This window comes from Ceratotherium simum, unplaced genomic scaffold (genome assembly GCF_057802395.1).
Source record: "Ceratotherium simum simum isolate JZ-2026a unplaced genomic scaffold, ASM5780239v1 HiC_scaffold_44, whole genome shotgun sequence".
NCBI classification, from domain to species: domain Eukaryota; kingdom Metazoa; phylum Chordata; class Mammalia; order Perissodactyla; family Rhinocerotidae; genus Ceratotherium; species Ceratotherium simum.
Window position 1 is genome coordinate 2,219,386 of NW_028261260.1, and position 22,603 is coordinate 2,241,988.

A 22,603-nucleotide genomic window follows, 5' to 3' on the forward strand; every position below is an offset into this window, starting at 1 on the left:
ATCCATGCTAATCCTCCTCTTTTTGCTGAGGAAGACCGGCTCTGAGCTAACATCTATTGCCAATCCTCCTCCTTTTTCTTCCCCAAAGCCCCAGTAGATAGTTGTATGTCATAGATGCACATCCTTCTAGTTGCTGTATGTGGGACATGGCCTCAGCATGGCCGGACAAGCAGTGCATCGGTGTGTGCCCGGGATCCGAACCCGGGCCACCAATAGCAGAGCACGCGCACTTAACGGCTAAGCCACCGGGCAAGCACAAGACCTTCTTGTTAATTTTTTTCTGCTCATTCTCTTGCCTGTACTATACGCTTGAATGCAGAAACAAAAAACTTGAATTGCCTAATTCTTTTTTCCTGAGATTGGTAAATTAACTTAAAAGTCTTATTGAAACGTGCGGAGGAATTGTTAGCAGCTTTCATGATTTATGTCATCTCTAAAAATCTGGGCGTTGATCTACATGAAAAAAAGTCCTTGTTTATATTACACATCCCAATAGGTTACATTTCTGATTCCTGAATGTGGGATATTATCAAAACATCTGAAAAACCTGGTCATGGAATCTAGACCCTGTCACTTTGTCAAGAATTTGCCCCTTTATGAATTAATGACACATGAATTCTTTAACGTTTTTGTAAAGAATGGAAGAGAAACTCTGTAGTGTCTCTGAATGTGGCAAGACGGAGGATTCTCATTAGACCACATCCTTGGGTTCTTCTCTTGTGTTCAATAGGCCCGGGTGATAGTCCGTGTGGTCAGGTGCAGCGCCACTCCCCCAGGCCCCAGTGTTCCATCCTATTCTGGCCTGTGCCTTCTTCAGGGGGTTCTGATTACACTTGTCCACAAGGGTTGGAAAGAGACATTGTAACATGAGGATATTGATCATCTTATTTTTTTTAAGTCTTTTTTTTTTTTTAGATTTTATTTATTTATTTTTTCCCCCCAAAGCCCCAGTGGATAGTTGTATGTCATAGCTGCACATCCTTCTAGTTGCTGTATGTGGGACGCGGCCTCAGCATGGCCAGAGAAGCAGTGTATTGGTGCGTGCCCAGGATCCGAACCCAGGCCGCCAACAGCAGAGCGCGCGCACTTAACTGCTAAGCCACGGGACTGGCCCTCATCATCTTTAAACAAGGATTAATGGAGAGGAAAGTCTCAGGGTGTGTGTGCTCTGATGCACTGCTGTTGGAGTGTGGCCGCAGTGAACACTGTGCTCCCAGCAGTCCCCACAATGGCTGTCTCAGACGTTTGATCTCCTGGTGCCACCACAGCAGCTGTTGACAGAGCTGGGCTCTTGTCGTGGTTCAGTGTCTTCCTTCCGATTTTGTGGCTCTGACCCTCCTCTGCTCGCCCCCTTCCTATTCCTATCTGCTGCATTGATTGCTTTTAGTTGTTTCCTAGGAGCCACTGTGTGTAACTGTATTTCACAGTGTCTTTAGGGACCCACCCTCACTACACGAGTCACTGTACAACAGCCCCTTATCTTGGTGTAGCCCATGTTCATCCTCTCCAGTGGAGATGTGAAGAACCCTACTTACTCAGAGCTCCTCTCACTCTCATGCTGCTGGGGCTGTTATGAAGCTGAGCATCTCATCTTTGGTCTCATCAACATTATTCTTTTCATTGATTATTCTGAAGTAGGAGATGGCTTTGTTAATAATGTGGACACTGGCTGTCACAGGCACTTTTATGTATCTTCCCCAACTTCTCTGTGAAGTAGGCCTGTGATCCCCATTTTACAGGGGGGGACACTGAGGCTCAGAGAGGTCGAGTAGCTTCCTTCACGCAGTTTCTTGGTACATTTTGAGTCTCCACCTGGAACTCCACCTCTCAGGTGTGTGCCCTTAGCTGGTGTTCCACTTTGTGCCTCTCTACCAGCCTCCCCAAAGGCACACGCCCCATCCTGAGTCCATTGTCTGCTTGATGGCAGTCACCCTGCACAAACCGGCCCCGTGTGGGGAATGGACTAGTGGGGCGTGGTCCTCCAGCTTACCCTGGGCAAGTTCTAGGTTTCTTGGGAGAGCTGGATCAGTGGAAGATACTGACCCTCACTCACCTGGAATGTTTGTTATGTAGAAATACTCCACTGACTTTTTGCAGGTGTCATGTCTTCTTTGTCTTCATTGCTCCCCTGGGCTTTCTCCTACAGTCCGTGCTGTGCAGTAACATACAGTACAGAGACTGGAGAACATAATACTGTTGCCCTGCACCAAATGGTCACATCATTCATTTTTCTAATTATGAAAGAAATACATATTGTAAAAAAAGTCAAAGTACACGGATCTATATAAAGGGAAACCCAACCCTTTCATCCCCTTCCCTGAAACTCACTCCCCTACTCAGAAGCCACTATTGTTAACAGGGTGGGGTTTATTCTTCTGGAAATTTCCTATGAATTTATAAATACACATAAAGTTTTTTAACATAAATTATATAACTACATCGTTTTGCAATTTGCTGTTTCCCAAATCATATATCATAGACGTCTCCCCTTATCAGTGCACATCATTCTAACTTACCATTTTAGATGTTTTAGAGGTATTCCAAAGAACAGGAATACCATAATCTGTTTACTTCTTCTTTGATAGAAATGGGATTACATCCAGTTTCACTATTATACATAACGCTGTGGTAAAGATCCTTGTATGGAATTAATTACACTGCTATTCAACTGCTCAATTTGTTTTGTTTCCTTTTAGTCAGAGACTATGACATAACATTTTCATGGTAATTATAGGGAAATTAATTTTATCATGGAATAAATACATTTATGGGGAAACTGGACTTCAAGGTCATCCATCTCAATATTCTGGAGAAAAATCATGAAACTTAGAAGGTGTGCTCCATCACATTCTAACAAGTCATGTTAACAATTTAAAGTTGAAGGTTTGACTAACCTCTACTGTCTCTCTTCCGAAGATGGATGACTTTTTCTTTTCTTGGAAACTTCTGACTCCAGGGGCTCTCAGTTTGGCTTCAGAAAGGATAAGATATTGGTGTTGTATCTGTTTCTCTTCAGCTGTAGATTGCATCTTCTAAAGATCATAGAATTGAACATGGTCCAATCGATATATATGATTTGAGTCAAAAATTCAAAGTAATGAACCTAAGAGAGGAATCTATAACTTGGGTTCTTAATAAAAAATTTCCTTTGATATCCCTAAGTTTCTGTGATTACTAGTAAAAACTCACCTATGGGTGAAGAGATGTAGTTCTTCTGGCAATGTCTGGCTTGAACATCCATAGTTAAGGCTGCCACACCCGTAGGTAGATTAGACTTGATCTTTTGATGACCTCTACCCTTGGTGTTTGACCTGGGAAAAATAAGAATTTAAAAAAGCTGCTGTTATTAGCACTCAATGCTAGAAATGCCCATTAAAGAGTGAGTTTGATTTGGTAAACCAAAGGGAGTATAACCAGAACAAAGTCTTTAAAATCTCTAAAATTTCAAGAAATTCTAATTTTTTAAAATGTAACTCTATTTTTCCCACAGTACAAACTGGGTATATATGAATGAAATATCCCTCTGTCCATTTCATAACTTGTTTCCATTGATTTGATGGATTTATCCTCTAATCCAGATTCCAAGTGTGAAAGAACATCTTGGTCCCTCAAAGAAAAGAAACCATTGAAATTTGATTTTCTTTTAGCTTGGCATCCTACAGGTTTGAAGAATAAATTATCATGTAATGATACAATGATTCTGAAATCTAATTGTTAATTAGAGGGGTGTAAGGGATGATTGAATGGTGGTTCATCCCCATGGTCAGGGGTATTGTACACATGGACGTGTAAACATGATTTAGGAAGCTGCTTCAGCCCCGTGACATCCCTGAGAACCACAGTGCAGGAGGATCTAGGCACACAGCCATCTGCCTCGATCTCCTGGGTTACATGTAGATCCAGGGGTCTTGAGAGTGGCTTCAGAGCAGCTAACTTTTATCTATTTCTCCCCTTCCTTCTCTCCAGCTTATCTCAAACAGTCTTGACTATTATATTTTAAAGTAAGACCAATTATAGTTATTTACATGAGTTTCTTGTTCATTATTGCAGAGTAATAATTAGGCATACCATTAAATATAATTTAATTGACCTAATTAAATTTGTTGTACCTTATAATAGATTAGAACACTAAGTTTAGTTCAGAGTTTGATATTCACCAAATGTGTTAATCTGCTTACAACTGCCATGTGTCTCACTCTTCTTAGATGTGCATCTTTGGCCCATCACAAGATTTTAGTGAATAAAATCATCATAAATTAAGATAATGTACTGTCTTTTGGATGATAAGAAGACATATGTGTCCATTTTGGAAATATGTCCATCTTTCTTTGCTCCCCATGGGAAGTTTCTGGTCACTAGGTCTCCAGGTGGCTTGCACAAGCCCTAGGTCTGTAATAGTTTGGTGCCTCTCCTTCTACTTGGGGTAGAAATAAAAGAGATCAGAGAGACTTATTAAAGTTTTGGTTGCATGAAGTCTTCGATGAAGAATATCCATACATATTGTTCTGGATAGCTCTCTGTTCCTAAGAGTACTGGTTACATTAAGGGCTTGTCAGGAACCGTGAAAGGTATGATATTTTACCTTACCTGCAAGCTAATAAGTCAGCCTACCATGGTCTTATAGATGCTGGCAAAAGAAACTAGACCCATGGGTCAGAGACAAAGGACTTAATGACACAAAAATACTAGTGGCCAGAGTATCAACATTTGCACCAGTTCACTAAATCCCACTTCCTACAGGGTGATACACAGTGGGCCATGTGACATGCAGAGGGCTGCAAGAACTCAGAGCTTAAGGAACTCAAATCTTTGATAATGGGCAGGAAGTCTGCTGACCTTTGCCCCAGGGAGGGGTGTTATTTCTATTATATTGGGCAGTAAGCAAGCCCGTCCTTTGCTCTAGAGGAGGCCACTATTTCTATCTTCCAAAGCTGACAGCTCTACACACATCCTTGAAAAGATATCCTGGTTTCACTGGCTTTCAAAGATAAGCTTGACTGAGACTCGACCATCAATCAGTTCTTCTGTTTCCTTTATTGAGATTGTGCAAATATGCTCTTTTCTCTGTAAAGTTCACTAACTTTATTCATACATAAGGGATGGTTTTGGTTTTATTTATTAAGTTGAGATTTTCGTATTAGAGCAAATGATGAACTATTATGGGTTGGATCTGAAAGTATGCTTTTCCAGGATAAATGTGAAAGAAGATCAGGGCTCACAGAACTCTGCCACAAGGAGCTGATAGCAACTCAAATGATTTTAATTTGAATACTCTTTTGTACAACTTTCTTCCATCTTCCTTCATCCTCTCTGCTTCCTGTAACTCCCATATAGGAGTGGGGCAGTTTCAAGGATTCACTGAACTCCTTTACAATATTCAAATCATTTTGTCTGTTGTGTTTTTTTAATTGAGGTAAAGTTGACATACAACATTATATTAGTTTCAGGGGTACAACTTAATGATTCAATGTTTGAGTATATGTCGAAATGATCAGCACAATAAGTCCAGTTAACATCTGTCCCCATATATAGTTACAAAATTTTCTCATGTGATGAGGACATGGCATATTTCAAGATGCAGAATAATCAACTATGATGTCATACTTTTCCATACACAGCTTGATGAATTTGGACATAAGTATACACCCTTGAGACTGTCACCACCATCAAGGCCACAAACATATCCATCACCTCCCAAAGTTTTCTCTCACCTCCTTTATTACTATTATTCTGTGGTAAGATCTCTTAATATCTACTCTATTAGCAAATGTGATGTATGCAATACAGTCTTGTTACCTGTAGGCACTATGTCGTAGCCTACATCTCCAGAACTTATTTATCTTGATAACTAAAACTTTGTATCCTTTGCCCATCAGCTCCCAAATTCTCCATCCACCCAACCCCTGGCAACCACCATTCTAACCTCTGCTTGTATGAGTTTAACTATTTTAGATTCCACATATAAGTGAGTATTTGCCTTTCTCTGTCTGCCTTATTTCACTTAGCCTAATGTCTTCCAGGTCCATCCATGTTGTCAAAAATGGCAGGAATTGCTTCTTTTTTCAAGGTTGACTAATATTCCATTTCTTTATCCTTTCATCCATCAGTGACATTTAGGTTACTTCCGTGTCTTGGCTATTGTAAATTAGCTGCAATGAACATTAGAGTGCAGGTATCTCGCTGAGACCCTGATTTCAATTCCTGTGGGTATATACTAGAAGTGGGATTGCTGGATCATGTGCTAGTTTTCATTTTTGGAGGAATCTCCATACTGTTTTCCATAATGGCTGTACTAGTTTACATTCCCACAAGGGTTTCTTTTCTCCACATCCTCACCAACATTTGCCACCTTTAGTTGTTTTGATAATCGCCATCTTAACAGGTGTGAAGTGATAGCTCATTGTGGTTTTGATTTGCATTCCCTGATTAGTGATGCCAAACACCTTTTCATACACCTATTGGCCACTAGTATGTCTTCATTGGAAAAAGTCTATTCTGGTCCTTTGCCAATTTTTTTTTTTGCCTTTAATTTTATTTATTTATTTATTTTTCCCCCAAAGCCCCAGTAGATAGTTGTATGTCATAGCTGCACATTCTTCTAGTTGCTGTATGTGGGACGCGGCCTCAGCATGGGCGGAGAAGCGGTGCGTTGGTGCGCGCCGGCATCCGAACCCGGGCCGCCAGTAGCAGAGCGTGCGCACTTAACCGCTAAGCCATGGGGCCAGCCCCCGTGTCCACTTTTTAATTGATTTTTCTTTTTGTTATTGACCCAACACAAAAAAAGAGAACAAAATTTTCAGGCATTATGAGTGCTTCCCAGTTGATGCAGATGGTTTTGTATTTACAGTGGTACCAAAAGATCATGTTTCGTGCTTTTTCTTCAGCTTGTTATAAGACCAGCAGTAGCTGCGGCATGGCAGATAATCGGGATCTTCTGGGTTTGGAGGTTTACAACATAACTAAGTGGTAAGGAATTTTTTATTATTCCAAGGAAATTATTGAGATCATAGTCCATGGAATCCAGGATTGATAGGGGTAGGAGGAAATTAAGGTGAGGATCGGTGATCTGGCATTACTTCTTATCTTGAGGGACAGGTATCCACTGTATGAGTGTTTGAATAAAAGTATTAGATATCAGGAATTTGTGGTGAGTGAATATGTTTTCTGAATTATTTACTCTGAACATAACCAATTGGATTATGTGAACATCTGGGATGTGGGAGTAAGTCGCTAACAAGGGCTGGTTGACAATGTCACTATTGATTTCACTTCTATGAACACCGAGTGGTCAATGGATTAAGCAAATGAGTAGTCAGAAAACACAGAAATGGTGGGATTTGGGATTTAGTAAAAGATTGGGGACCAACTGTCCTGAGAGGGAGTGCCAGGACTTGTACAGTTGAGAGTGACAAGGACAAGAAAGGAATAGAAACACACTCAAACAAGGAGGGGGTGTTAACAGGATGGAGGGAGAGAAATGATCTGGAGTAGCCTTGAGTTTTGACCTGGAGCTTTCTGTTCTAGATGCAAATCTGCCTGATGACATCTCAGGACACAGGTCAGATCCCCAGAGGATAGAGGGAGGGTGGAAGTACAAAACAGCCATGATAATTGTCCTAAAATGGCAGGCTTCCTTTGTCATTTGACCCAATATCATGATTTATTTTTGTAGGGTAAGAGGAAAAGAAGGATGATAGTCATGTCTTCACAGAGGAAGCAGCGTGACTGTGGGAACCAGTCCAAACCAAAGCCTGGTTTAAGCACCTCCATCCCTTTTAGGATGTCCAGTGACATAGTCAAGGGGCCGGTTACTAGAATCCCATCCCATCCTAGCAGTGACGGGTCTCTGGGAGGACACCTTGGACCAGCCCCACCAGGTCTGCTGGCCCGAGAGACCGCGAGGACTCCAGGCCTGCAGCAGTGCAGGACTACTGGTAAGTCCTTTCAATCTTGCCAAAGCGTTGCAAAAACTTGCACCTAGTCACACAGGTGAATCCCTGCCAGGTGTGCTCGCAGGTGGTCTGCACTCCAGGTCCCATGCCCACTCCTGCCGGTCTTCAGATTTGACAGAGATGATTCCAGGAGCTGATCTGGGCATTCCACAGCTTCACTGCCAACAATTTCTGGTGACTGTGGAAGGTATCAGGAAAGAGGAAAGGGCAGTGAGGAGCACAGGAGAGAGACTGGTGTCAGCACTGATGGCGGACAGACTTGCTAGCGAGGCAGAGAAAACGAGGGGCCAAGAAGGATGTCCTGACAGCAGATGAAATGGAGCAGGCACCTCAGTGAGGTCTCATGGTTGCGTCCCTAATGTTTCCTTGCTTTGAGCTCTTGAAACTTTAAAACATACCAATACGTTTCTTTTATTAAACTCTGCTGTGTGACATAGAAAATATAGACAGCGGTTTCTTTCTGAGGTGAGAGGTTGAGTTTCAGGTGAGGAGAGAAAGATCTTCTTTTTTCATGCTGTTCTCTCATTTTCTTTTACTATGTACATCATTTATTTTTACTTTCAAGTCAGCAGCGAGTTACCAACGTCACGGGATGATTCAGTTTTTCCCCTCACAGTCACAGTAAAACGTACTAAAAGTGGATTATTCTTTTTGTGTAATATTCCAATAGGTTCCAAAATATTATTTCAAAAGCACTTTGATATCTATGTACTCAAATTAGGTATTTACTTCTAGGTCTCCATTTTTATGTTCTTTGTTGCATGCTAATTCAGTGTTGCTTCTAAGGAAATACCAGATTTGCCTCAGTTTTTTAGATCCATATGTGTTGGAAATTTGATTCATGAAGATGGACATGGCAGCTGGGGGATCGTGCTATTATCAAAAGAGGCCTTTTCAGCATCAGTAATCTGACAAGAACCCACTGCTTGTTGGGATTTAATTGTCTATTTGAGGGATCAAGCTTTCACTGTTGGCACTTCTCTTTCTCTTTGGAGGGAAAGTACGGCCTTCCCAGTCTTTCCATTACCAAACCACTTTCCTGGGTGGCTGTGCTGTGTCAGGAAGGGCCTGGGATGCCGGGAACCAGAATTCATCCTCAGCTTCTGGCTGTCCTGAGAAGGCTTCCCTGGCAGAGTCCAGCCTGTGTGTCTGGGTTACACTTGCAGCCATCAGAAAGGAGGCGATAACACACAAGTGCCAAGTGATTCATCTGGCCCTTGTCTTACAGGGTGTTCCCAAGGGAAGACGTTCAAAATGCCACTTGGTAACCCTTTGAAAGCTGCTAGTCATGGGTCGGGTTCTTGGTGTGAGCTCAGAGCAGTGTCTATTCACCACCAGATGGGGAACATTTCAGTATTTTAATTGGTAAGGCTGTGTTCATGCACGACCATGGATCATCAGTTCCGTGGCATTCCCCGCTGGACCTCCCAACACCCCTGTCATGCCTCATATTTCAAAGCTCCAAACAGGGTTTACACCCCAGCAGGTGGTTGTAATGTAACAACAGCACAAGACTGGGGAAAAAAACACAGCCACCCAGGGATGACACACTTTAATGACTTGGGCCCAATTACGCCATTTGGACGAGTTCAGAACACCAACACTGAGTGTGTAAACTAGAGGATTGCCCAAGACCTTGGACCTCAGAAGGACACGAGTTCAGAATTCACCTTGGACAGCAAGGGACAATGTGGGGTCACTGACTGGCCAGGATTATGGTCCCTTATCCTGGCAAAGTAGAGCTCACTCGGGATCCATCAGGCCAAGCCAGGGAGGAGGCTGGGGGCCTTCTAGGGAATTTCTGCCCTAAAGGGAATTGCATAAGGAAGGCAGGGGTGCTGAAAATCCTAGTTCACAGGGAGCAGTCATGTTTATGTAACAAGGCCCAACAGTAGCCTTAAAAGCTGCATCAGAAATCGTTCCTCCTGGATACAAATCAAGCAGGAAAAGGAATTCAGAGTCCTGTACAAGGATCCCAGCAGGATTCAAATCTAGGTCAGGGGTGAACATGGAGCCCCTAGAGGGGTCTCAGGAGGGAAAGTCCTGCCTGCCTTTAGTCCATTTTCAAATGATCTTCCTCGGGTCTTGTCCTCTCCACATGCACGTTTTGATCTTTTTCCATTGTTTTCCCCACTTAGAGCTGATGCAATTCCAGAGATTCAACTAGAAAACAACAAGTTCCTAAAATTTGGTCAAAAGAAACCTCAGCAGCTGGGGTCTGGGTGTCCCAGAGGTCGCCATGCCATAAGGCCTGGGGCTGACCAGGGGGCCACGGAGACAGGCTCTCTGGACTGGCCAACAGGGAGAATCCACCCCTGCCCTCACCCAACTCCTGCCCGGCCTCACTCATTCTCGTTGAGCAGCTCCATGTCCTGGAACCAGGCCCCAAATCACTCCTTGGGGTCTTTTTATAATTCTTTGCAGCGACCTGGAGCAGCAGGATCTCCCTCATGACTCGGTGTTCTTGGGACCAGAGGGAAGGAGAGGATGCAGACAGGGGCTGGTTGGGGGATGCCGCAGGGGCCTTGTGGGGGGTGAGGACTGGGGCAGGGGACCAGTCCTGGGAATGCTCCTTCCCTCCAGTTTCATCCAGGCTCTACCTGTTCTCAGAATGGGAATAATCAGCCCCTCCTCCAAGAAGTTTTCCTTGATGCCATCCTCCCTTCAACCCACGCGCCAACTGGATGGGTCTCGACTTCTACCAAAATCTTCCACTCAATGTAAGATACAAGGGGTGGAGCCAGAAACTGTTCTCCCCAGAGGGTCTCTGATTTCCACCTCCTTCCCCTCCCCTGCAAGGAGTGCCACAGCTGCTCCTCAGTCCTCTTCTCAAGGTTGATCTCATTCCCCTGGAAGGCAGACAGCCAGAGTCCATCAGACAGAGCCCCCTAGCCTGACTAGCCCCCTATGCCCTGCCCTTCTCATGTGGCACTACTGCCAGGTCCCCAGAGGGGGCGGGGCATGCAGAGAAAACAGGACTTGGACCTAGGATGGGCTCTGGGCTCCAGACTAGTAGGACATGGGGGGAGGCTGAGGGACCTGGCAGCACAACCCTCTCTGATGACAGACTTGGAGGCTGAGGCCTCAGGCAGAGGGGACTGCTCAGCCACTTATGTGCTGCCTGACTTGGGGGGGGCCGACTGCTCTCTCCCTCCACGGGCAGCATGGGAGGGAGAGGCTGAGTCCAGCTCAGATAAAACCTCACGCAGCTGTGCCATCAGGCAGCTCTGAGCTTCCCCAGCCTGAGGAATGAGAATGGATGTCTCAGGCGGAGCCTCTGTTCACTCATCCCTAAGATGGGCCTGATACCCCAGCTCCCAGGGGTGGCTGTGAGGCTCTCATGAGAGGAGATGTGCCAAGTGCTGAGAGCTCAGAGCTCAGTGCGGGGGCTCACGCATCCCCAGGCTCAGGATCCTGGTCCTTCCTGCCTGGTCCTCAGATTCATCCACTTCGAGATAATCACCCATCGCCAGGTGCAGCATCAGCAGGTCACCGAGGAAAGTGCCAAGATAGGGGACAACACCCTGTGACATCGGGGTGCGTGTGGGATGAGCCCTTGCTCTCAAGTCAGACCCCTACAGACCCTCCCCTGAAAAGTCCTCACCCTCAGCCTCCTGGCCCACCCCAAGGTTCCCACGGGGAGCAGCCTAGGACCCTTAGCAGCCTCCCCTCAATTTTTCCTCCCTTCACACCCCAAGAACACCACACTCCTCCTCCTCACCTCCCAGGGCCGGTTTCTGGCAAATCACAGGGTATGTGGTCCCTGGCCCTCCCCACAACAAATCCATCCTACACCAGCACTTCCAGGCCCCCCTCCTGGTCACTTCTACTGGGGGATTCAGACACTGTGGCACCAGGAGGAAGGGACCTCCTCTCTTGATTTGAGGCCTCCGGCTGGGAGGGCAGAGCCCCTTCTCCACAGGCACACTCACCTGCTGCTGCTGCTGCTTCTCCTGCACTCTCTAGGGGTTGCCCTCCGGGGGGCAAACGTGGAGGGCCCCTCCTGCCAGAGTCGAGGACAGTGTCAGCGAGACCATACTCCCCTCACCCCATTTCTCTCGAGCACCCCTGGCCTCTGACCCTGAACATCTGACTCGAGTGAACTGGCACCAATGCCACTCCACCCTGCAAGGTCTTGTGATTCCAGAACAAGCCCAGCTCCAACTCTCACTCTGGGTGTGAGCTCGGGCTTTTGGCCTGGCCTCCCCGAGCCTGTTTCCTCATCTGGAAAGTGTGAGAACTCCAGCTACCTCACAGGTTCTCCTGAGGACTCACTGTCGCATGACTGTCATCATTGTTCTGGCCCTCACCCCTCCAGGTGGAGCAGGCAGAAAGCTCCCACATTCCTTTCCTCCCTCTTACCTCATCACCCCCATGTGAGGCCTGCACCACACAATCACCACACAATCACCATACCTCCATTTCCCTGATGGGGAGACAGAGGCCCAAACAGGGGCAGTGAGTTGCTGAGGGGCCAACAGAGGAGAGGCCGCTTGCCCCTCTCAGCCAGAGGCCCTGTTCCAACATCCTTGCCTAACCCCCAGCCCCACCACTGACAACAGTCCTGTCCCCTGAGCTCTCAAAGCTTGGCCCTGGGCCGAGCCGTGGATGGAGAGGATGGGGTGTCTTGGGAGTCTGGTTGTTGAGTGGCTCCTGCCTGCCCCAGTCCCCTGGAGTGTCTCTCCCCCATGCCGGACAGAGGCAATGCCAAACCCTTCTCCTCCCCAAAGAACAACTCAGGATATTCGCCTGCACTGAACTCTTTCTTTATCCACTCAGGAACTGGACCCACAAGGTGCCACCTCTGATCAACAGGGAAGGGGGTGACAGGATGCTTTGCTTCATCGTTTACATGAAGCTCTGAACGTCCTTTCAGCACTAAGATGGATCCACTAAGAATCCATCAGTTGCCTAGACGCTACTCATAAGCCACCTGGGGCATATGTCATTGCCAAACAGGCACTCAGGTGAGACTCCTGTGGTTGACTCAAGTGACTGCTCTAGGGGTCCAGTGGGGAGTCCCACAATGCACACACATCTGTCTCTGGTCAGTTGTTCAGACCCAAGGATGAGCAGCCTGTTTGTCCACCTGTGCCAGGGGAATCCCCTGCTGTGCTCGTCCCTGGGGTAGGCAGTGTGCCCTCCCCTTGGAGACATGAAGATAGAAGGAGCAGCAGGGGCCTGGCTTCCTGAGGACAGGTTTAGGCTGAGGGATAAACCCACCCAACCACCCAACAGCCTGGAAGAAGCTATATCCAGCAGGATGGACGTGAGTGGAAGCCAGAGACCTGCTGATGGCGCCAGTTCGGCAACTCGTCCTGGAACAGCCCAGCCAACACCACTGTGTCCCATGACCAAGGCCTCCTGCCCAAAAATGGTACCCCACCTGCCCATGGGCAGAACAGATCCCTCTGCTTGTTAACCTGGACAAGATAGACAAGAATGTTTCAGAGAAAGTTCAAGTGAGAAATTATCAAAACCACAGCTTGCTCAGTCCCCCTCCCCCCTGGCCCCTGCTCTCTTTCCAGACCCCCAGCCTCCACTCTACCTTGGTCATCAGTTCTCTGTTCAAGGACTCGTCTTGGCTATAGCTCTCCTTAAATTTTTCAGAGCTCTCCCTGAGAGGAAGGTAAAGAGGGAAGGATAAATTTAGGGATAATGTGAGGGGTCTAAGTGCATATCCTTTTCTTTGACAATCTGAGAGATTCAAACTGCCTGGAGGAGTGCTCTCACTGGGCTCCTCTGAGCGCTAAGGTCTCGTGGGACTGGGAGGGGGCTCTCCTGTTGGTCACTGGGGTCTCCATTCGCCTGCTATACAAAGCAGCTCTCTTTTGACCACTTTGAGTTTCAACTGGGCATAGAGTTCTGTTGCTATAAACACTTGAAAATCTCCAATGTGGCTCACTCCAGTACCTGGCATTTAGGGAAACCGAGTCCTGAAGCAGAATTGGTGCACTAAGGACACCGGGAGACTTAGAGACCCACCGCTGAGGCCCAGGCCCTGTCCCCATCATTTGCTGTCTCCCAGGAGTTCCCACCTGACTGAGGGGCCAATGGCAGACATTCAGGAGATCCCCCATCCACCCTGGTCCTCCTATGGAGAGGGGCACTACCCACCAGGAAACTTCCTCCATGTGTTCTTCAGGTGGCATATGGATGTTTTCTGCAGAGAAGAGATGACAGTGCGGGGCGAGGAGAAGTTCTTCAGGATCTCGCACTCCTGGGGAAGGGAAGAGAATAAGCTGTGAGGTGAGGCACTGGAGCCCTGCTTGCTCTAGCTTCAGTCCCCTTCTATTTAAATCTCCCCTCCTGGATTAGACAGATGTTCAGGGAGCCCCAGAAGGGCACATTTAGGACCCAAAGTGTAACACTCACAAGGAGGAGGATTTTAGCTCAACCCAAGGAGGGAGCCAGGTAGGAAGTGAGCATCCCCACACTGGGACCTGGAGTCAAGGTCAACGTGCTCCTGGCAGGAAGGACCTAGGGCCTTGCAGGGGCTTAGACCACACACTGCAATCCTGGGAGCTGATAAAGGTGGAGGCAGTTCCTAAGGCTCCAGAGAGGGGATCCACTGGGCCTCCCACAGCACACCTGGGCCACCATGCTCGGGACCCCAAGGCAGGTGGTGATGACGAGGTTGGCCACCCTTCTGAAGTGGTCGATGGTGGCCCAGACGGTGTGTGCCAGGTGCTCATTGCCGGGCTTGTTCCTCTTGCCCCAGGTGGAGCCCAGGCACTGAGAGGGCACCACTTTCTGGAAGGGCTCCTGGGGAACAGGGGGAGTGTCACCCAGCATTGCCACACCCTAGCTCTGTGTCCACAGCCCACAAAGTCCCACACAGGGGTCACAATTTAGAGCTGGAGCTCAGGAAGCTCATGATGTGGGCTGAGCCTTGTTAGAGTCCCTGGCTTTTCTTCTCTGTCCACTGCAGGCACCCAGCAGAGGATGACCCAGGACCCAATACTGGCAGGGAAGGGAGAGGGGCATTTGCATCCAGCCCGTCCTGGCTAACTCCAAGCTCTAGATGGTGGCTCAGCTTGGCTCATCCCAAGGGAGCATCTTCCAACAACCTGATCCCCTCTGTGGTCCCACTCCCCATTCTGATGCACATTCCCCTGTGGCAGCTACAACCACGGGCCTTGTCTGTCTCCCTCATAGTGAAGTACACATCAGGTGTCTAATAAGTCCTGAGGCTGTTGAGCCTCCTGAGCAGAAGGTTGGGCCACCAGGGACCTAGCTGCACACAGTGATTTCCCCTCCCCCACTGATGTGCCAGGCCCTGCTCACCCTTCCGTCTCTTCTACCTCATGGAGCCGGCACAGCCACTTTGTGCAGCAGGTCCTGTTAGTGTCCACCTCTACGGTCTGTAGGTGGACAGCAAATGTTTGGGGGTTCAGACAGTTGCCCAGGTCGTATGGTTGGTAAGGGGTGGAGTCAGGATTCGGGCCCAGATCATAGGAGACTGGATGAGGTCTGGGGCAATGATGGCAGAGGGAAGGCCTGCCCCACCCCGCCCTGGGAACCCAGCTGCTCACCGCATCCATCACGATCAACTGCTCCACCACCAGCTTAGGAGGGAAGGCCGTAGGTTGGGCTTCTTCTTATGCTTCTTAGCCACAGGTGGAGATGGACTTCCCACTAGAAATGATGGTCCAGGTGACTCCAGCTCAGCAGCTCCCACTCCTGCTGCAGCCGATGTCGGCCCTTGCTCCAGCTCCAACACTGCTGATGGAGGGGACACTGGCTCCAGTGCTAGAGGGGGTGGTGTCAAGGAAGCTGGAGCCAGCTCTACCTCCACCACTGCCCACTGCTCTGCTTCTGCTGCTGGCTGGAGCTCTGCAGCTGGCGCTGCAGCGGGATAAAGAGAAAGGTTCACTCACATAGCTGACTTTCCATGTGTCCTTCTAAATACAGGAAAGATCCCACTTCCTTTCCAGGAATAGCCAGCCTGCAGTCCCCCTTAGCCTCTGGCTCTGCCTCATTGGCCTCCAGAAGCTCACTCCAGTCAAAGGAAAGAGGGTCACAGCAGCTCAGCTCTGAACCAGGCAAGGTTACCTGCATGTACATCCCCTTTAGCTTGAAAAAGAGACAGCCCCTGACTGGTCCCACCCTAGTTCTGGTCCAACCCCATCATCTCAAGGTCCTGAGTGTGGAGGCCCTCTGCTCCTGTTCTCATCTTAGAGCAGCACTGGATGGTGTGGGTGGCCTCATGCACCTGCCCCTTGTCTAGTGAGTTGGTGGAGTTGAAACCATTGGGCAGCTACTCGATGACCTCCTGAGTGGAGTTCTGCAAAGACTGCCCGGGAGCTGGGCCAGAGGGAATCAGGGGCTGCCTGCACACTGCCACTGTGGTCAACCCCCAAGAGAAAGTCTGCTCCTCAGTTCAGGCACAGTGATGGGATGTCTTGTCTAAATTTTAACAACACAAGTCTCTCACTTCCTCTTACTCCGTCTTTCATGTTCCATCTCTCTCTCTCTCTCACTCTGTCGAATCCCTGTAACTGAGGAATCAAATACCAGTGTTTTGGGACTGCCCAATGTGGAGGCCTATAGAGGAGAGAAGCACGGGAGTGCCCAGGCCAACAGACAGAAAGAAACTTAGACTCTCATTCCAAACTGAACCCTGAAGGCTGAGAGTGACCTTTGGGGCTAGTCCTCCCCCAGTTGAGCCTCAGCTGAGGCCACAGCACCAACCTGTTCAACTCACTGAGGCAGAGGCACCAAGCTGAAACGTGCCTGATTGCTGATCCACACAAATTGTGAGATAGTCAACATTTGTAGTTTTGAAATGCAAGGTTAGGGGCAATGAAGTCAGAGAGGGAAAGGTAACTGACACAGCCTACCAGGCCCTGGCCCTACCTTCCACCCCAGCTCCTGTTCTCTCCTCCCAGCCTCCCTCCAGCTGCACTGGCCACATTTCTAACCTCCTCTGGCCAAACTCACTTCTACCTGTGAGACTCAGGACCAGTGGTGTCATCCCCGTGACACACTGCTCCCAGACCCCTGAAGGGCTGGCTCCCTCTTGTCATTCTGGTCCCAGAAAACGTCACCCCAGTGAGGCCTTTCAGACCCTCCTACCCAGTGATGCCCAGCCCTCCCTCACGGCCCCCTGCTGTGTTTCTCTACAGCACTTGCTCTTTTCTTGCTCCTGTTTTTGCTTTTGTCCATTTCCCCTCTAGGCTGTGAGCTCCTGGCAGGCAGGGACCACTTGGTCATTTTCATCCTGCACTTTGGCCCACCAGGGCACCTGGCACAGGGTGAGTGCTCAGTGCACAGCTGCTGAATGAGTACATGGGAAGATCTTGCACCCCGCCCCCTGCTTCTCACCAACTGTGATTGTGGAGATGAACACTAGAAATAGGAGGTACAAGTTGTTTCTGAGGCAGAGGGACAGCCAGAAAGACCTCTGCTTGACTCTTCTCTGCTCCAGGAGGTCAAGAAAAGTTCAGTGGACACCGTGTAAATTCCAGGTTTACAGGAGAAGGAAAGGACTTGATGTATATGTATATTATGTAATGGTTACCAAAATAAGTTTAGTTAACATCAATCACCAAGCAAACATAAAAGATTTTTTCCTGGTGATGAAAAGTTTTAGGATCTACTTTCTTAGCAACTTTCATATGTACCACACAGCAATGTTAACTTGCATAGTGCTGTATATCAAGTATATCTCAATTAAAATAAAAATCTAACTTGCCACCACTGACACAAGAGGCTGCCCCCCCTGGTGGCCAGCACTAGCACTGCAGCCCTCACCAAAACTTCACCAAAGAGAAAGGAACCATTTTTCAGATGTCCTCAAGGCAGAGGCTCTCCAGGGTCCCAGAAGTAAAGGAGCAGGACCTGTCGGCTTCGAGAGAGTGGGGTGAATCTTGGGAGCCTACCTTTCCCCCCATCTTGCTGTCCCCCACCAGGTGTCTTCTTCATTCCTGAGGCATCCAACCTCAACCAGGACAATGACTCCCCCCTGCCTCCAGATGAGGACCCCGAGGATCCAACAAGAACTGGTTTTCTCCCTCATCTCTAGACTTGGGGTCCAGTGCTCTGGCATCTTCTTCCTTATCCCCAGTTCTCATCCACCCATGCCCCCATGTCTCCTCAGTTCTAAATGATCTCAAGTGGGTGGAAAGCATCTTCTCAACATTTCAGAGCACAGTAGGTCATCAACAGAGAACCTAGTCCAACAGACACATTGCGAGTGCATGGAACACTTGGAGTCACCTGCTGGATGCACTCCATTTTATACAGGAGGACCCTCACTGAGGTATTCTCTCCTGTTCCCAATGCCTACACAAGGGGAGGATGGACTCAGCACAGTTCTGGGTGCCCACAGAGGTGGACTGCAGGATCCCAGGCCTGTGCTCGCCAGGCTGGGCCAAGGATGGGTCTGGAACAGACAGGCAGAAACCTAGGAACCTTAGGGATTCCTCTGCCCATCTCTGGGCATGTATCTAGAAGAACGAATGCCATGGTCTCCTGGGAGAGCTGCTTCCAATCTCTCTCCCTCCTGCCTCTTGTCACTTCCTCTGGGTCAGCTCTTTCTTGACTGCACCTCCATGGCCCCCACATGAGAAGTCAGTGTGAGTGGGGGTGCCTATGCACATGCTATGATGAGGAGAGGAAAATGACCTCATATGGAGAGGGGTGGGCAGCAATCCTCTAAGATCTTAATGCCTCTCATTGCCAAAGGAGACCTGAGGGAAGGGGCGGAGCCTTGGCCAAGGAAGCTAGAGCTTTCTCTAGTCTTCAGGACTCTGACGACCTCCTGTGGTCTGGGACAGTACCTGCCTCTTTCTGGGTTAGTTTCCCAACTGCACAGTGCGGGGTAAGATGTGCAACAGCACAAGCGTGTGCTCAGCCAGGACAAGTCATCAGGCCCCATAGATACATTAAGTGTATTTTAATGTGTATTGAAGACATTAATATTGCTGTGCAATCATCACCACGATCCATCTTTAGAAGTCTTTTCATCCTACAAAACTGAAACTCTATACCCATTCATGAATAACCCCCCATTCCTCCTCCTCCCAGCCCCTGGCAAACACCATTCTACTTTCTGTCTCTCTGAATCTAGCGATTTCAGGAACCTCATAGAAGGGAAATCACACAAGGTTGTATTTTTGTGACTAGCTTATTTCATTTAGAGTAATATCCTGAAGGTTCATCCACGGTGTGCCATATCTTAGACTTTCCTTCCTTTGTTAAGGATGAATAATATGCCATTTTATGTATATACCACATTTTGCATATCCATACATCCCTGGACAGATAGCCTAGCCGGGCCCAAAACCAAGCCCAAAATAAAATGGGGCCCCAACCGGACTTTTATCAACGGTCCCCTGGAGACTACTTTCTTAAGCCACGTTCCATATATTTACTAAGGATCTAGTCTTGGGCCATGAGTTGTTTTTCAGAAACTCCGTTTTTCCTCCTTGAGCAAGTTTCAACTGGTTTGAACCAGTGAGACCACAAGACGGCTGGCAAGACTCAAACCGTCACTGCTGTTTGAGTCAAGTGACTGGAGGATGACGTAGGGGACCAAGAACTACGCTGCCAATCATGTTAAGGACACTGCCTTTTGAACGTGGGATGTATGACAGAACATGAACATCTACTTGCGCAAAATGCGTAGGACTGCCCCAAACCTCCCGCACCCACTCCTTTGCCCTTAAAAAGCCCTTTCAACTGCCCATTGGGGAGAAGGATTTAACCTTTGTCTCCTGTCTCCCTGCTGGCCAACCTCGTAATAAAGCTTTTTCCCTTCTACAAGAGCGGGTATCTCATGGTTGGCTTAAGGGGTGCATTGGGCAGCGAGCCCTTCCTCGGTTACGATACTTGGGTGGCTTCTATGTTTTAGCTATTATGAATAGTGATGCTATGAATATGGGTGTTGAAATATGTTTTGAAGAATATGCTTTCAACTCTTTGGGGGCGTATATACCCAGAATTGGAATTGCTGGGTCCTATATAATTATATTTTTAATTTTTTTTAGGAATTGTTATACTGATTTCTACAGCAACTATATATTTTATCTTCCCAAGACAGTGCACAAGGGTTCCAACTTCTCCACATCTTGACCAACACTGGTTCTATTCTTTTTCTTCTTCTTCTTTTTTTTTTTATAGATGCCACCTTTTTTTTTTTTTGATAGATGAATGTGAGGTGGTCTCTCACTGTATTTCTGATTTGCATTTCCCTAATGATTACTGATGATGAGTGTCTTTTCATATGCTTATTGGTTATTTGCAGATCTTCTTTGAGGAAACGTCTACTCATGTGCTTTGTTCAAATTTGATTTGGGTTGTTTGATTTTTGTTGTTGAGTTTAGGAGTTCTCTATCTATTCTGGATATTAAGCCCTTGTCAGACACATGGTTTGCAAATATGGTCGCCCATCCTGTGAGTTGTGCTTTTACTGTTGATAATGTCTTTTGAGATACAAAACTTTTTAATATCCATGAAGTCCAGCATGTGTATTTTCTTATTTTATTGGCTGCTCCTTTGGGGTCATATCCATGAAATCATTACCAAATCCTATCTTGTAAAGTTTTGTCTTATGTTTTCTTCTAAGAGTATTATAGTTTTAGCTCTTACATTTAGGTCTTTGATCTATTGGGAATTAAGCTTTGTATATGGTGTTAGGTAAGGGTCCAAGTTGATTCTTTTGCATGTAGATATCCACATTTTCCAGCACAACTTGTTGAAAGGGCTTTTCCCCTTTGAATAATCTTGGCACCCTTGTCAAACATCATTTGATCACATGGGTGAGGGTTAATTTCTGGGCTCTCAATTCTGTTTCCATTGGTCAATATGTCTGTCTTTATGCTATGACAATGCAGTTTTGATACTGTAGATTTGTAGTAAGTTTTCAATCAGGAAGAATCAGTCCTCCAACTTAGTACCTTCTTTCAAGATTATTTTTGGTATCTGGGCTTACTTGAGATTCCATAAGAATTTTAGGATGGGTTTTTTTCTATTTCAGCACAAAACGTCCTTGGGATTTTGGTAAGGACTGCACTGGATTTGTTGATCTCTTTGGATAATGTTGACATCGTCACAATAAGGAGTCTTCCAATCCATGGTGATGGGATGTCTTTCATTTCTAGTAGTGCCGGGTGGTTGTTCAGGTTGAGGGGGCGGCACTCCTAGAGGCAGTCATGCAGAAACCCACAATTCCTCCTCACTGTGCCTTCACCATTTCCTTAGAACTCATCAACCATCAACAGAAGAGAAAATGCATGTAAAATGCATGTGGGAAATTTGCAAGGACTGGGTGTTCCAGTCGGTGCGCACCCAGGATCCGAACCCAGACTGCAAGTAGCAGAGCATGCGCACTTAACCGCTAAGCCACTGGGCAGGCCCTAGTATCTTGTTTTAAACACATGACTTCTGTTGGTTCCTGATTTCCCCAGTTACACCCCAGCTGTCCTTTCACTGACCATTGTTGGGCACACACCCACTGCACCTGCCTCCAGTCCTTCCCCTTCAACACTGTAATCTCACACAGAGCTCTTCCCGACACTATCATGACATCTCCCACCACACGTTCCCTATACCTTCCACACAGCCATCAAGATGCTTCACAAACACCATCACCATTTATGTCCAATGGGTTGAGAGGGCTGCCCGTGCACTGGGAATCAGGAGTCACAGGGTCTGTCACTTGGCCTCCAATCACCTACTGCACCCCAGATGAAGGGCTTACCCTGTGGAGACACTCGCTAGTAGCCAACTCCATCGAACAACAACATCTTTGCCCCAGGCTTCCTTCAAAATTCTCCCCCCACTTTCTGCCCCAACTGCTCCTTGAGGGGTCATTTTGTTGTAGCCTTTGAGGCCACCTTGGTGATTTTGTGCCCAGGCCCAGACAGCTCTTGGCCCACAAACACTTTAACCATATCCCCTGAAATCATATAGCACAGGTAACCTGTGAATGGGTGCAAATTACTGGTTTTACCTCAAGACACCTAAGGAATATTTTACACCAGGAGCATCCACTTTTGGGTTTTACTATGGGCTGATATCACAAGGCTTTCATCCAGTGAGCTTCTCTCTTCCCCAACCCCATGAACAGCTTTCTCCAGGCTATATTGTGCAATGCATTATTGTCTCTCTCTCAAGCTGCTTCTCTCAGGTCGCAGGTCCCTTGAGTTTCCTGCCCTGACTAGCTACCACCAACCAATAGAAACAATGTCAGTCCTATAGCACCGGGTGTTCAGTTCTACTAGGATTGACTGACTGGACTGGGCACAAGTGTGGTGGCCCTACCCACACAAAATCAGGAAACTGAGGCAACTAAGAGGTAGCAACAACCTTAACACATCATGGACAACAACTCCATGAGAACATATCCTAGCCCCTGAACAACAGTCTCATGAGTCTCTCACCTAAATGGTTTTAGAAAATGGCTGGGCCCTAGACTGTCTATACCGGCCAAGGAAGGAGGGGTTGGTGCCTTTCCTAGAACCACTTGCTGAGTGTACATCAACAGAGAAGTTCAAACCTACCTCCACCAAATGGCCCAAGAGGTTAAAATATTGCATAATATTACCCAAATCTTTGAATAGATACCAAAGGCCCCGGGATCACTGACCTATTTCCATGGCTGGTCTCTCCAAGTTGTGGACAATGGAAATGGACTGGATTTTAGC

At 47.5% G+C, this 22,603-nt stretch overlaps 1 pseudogene across 1 annotated transcript in view; it reads right to left on the bottom strand.

Annotated features, from left to right (window-relative positions):
* Nucleotides 1–2,894: 2,894 nt before the first annotated feature.
* The window catches only part of LOC101402079 (peroxynitrite isomerase THAP4-like), an 83,711-nt pseudogene continuing 64,002 nt past the window's right edge, over nucleotides 2,895–22,603 (bottom strand). Inside the window, exons 5-7 of the transcript XR_015551356.1 lie at nucleotides 14,070–14,172; nucleotides 3,190–3,311; nucleotides 2,895–2,971 (exon numbers count right to left, since the gene is read on the bottom strand). The product of XR_015551356.1 is annotated as a peroxynitrite isomerase THAP4-like (transcript). The remainder of the gene's footprint in view (nucleotides 2,972–3,189; nucleotides 3,312–14,069; nucleotides 14,173–22,603) is intronic.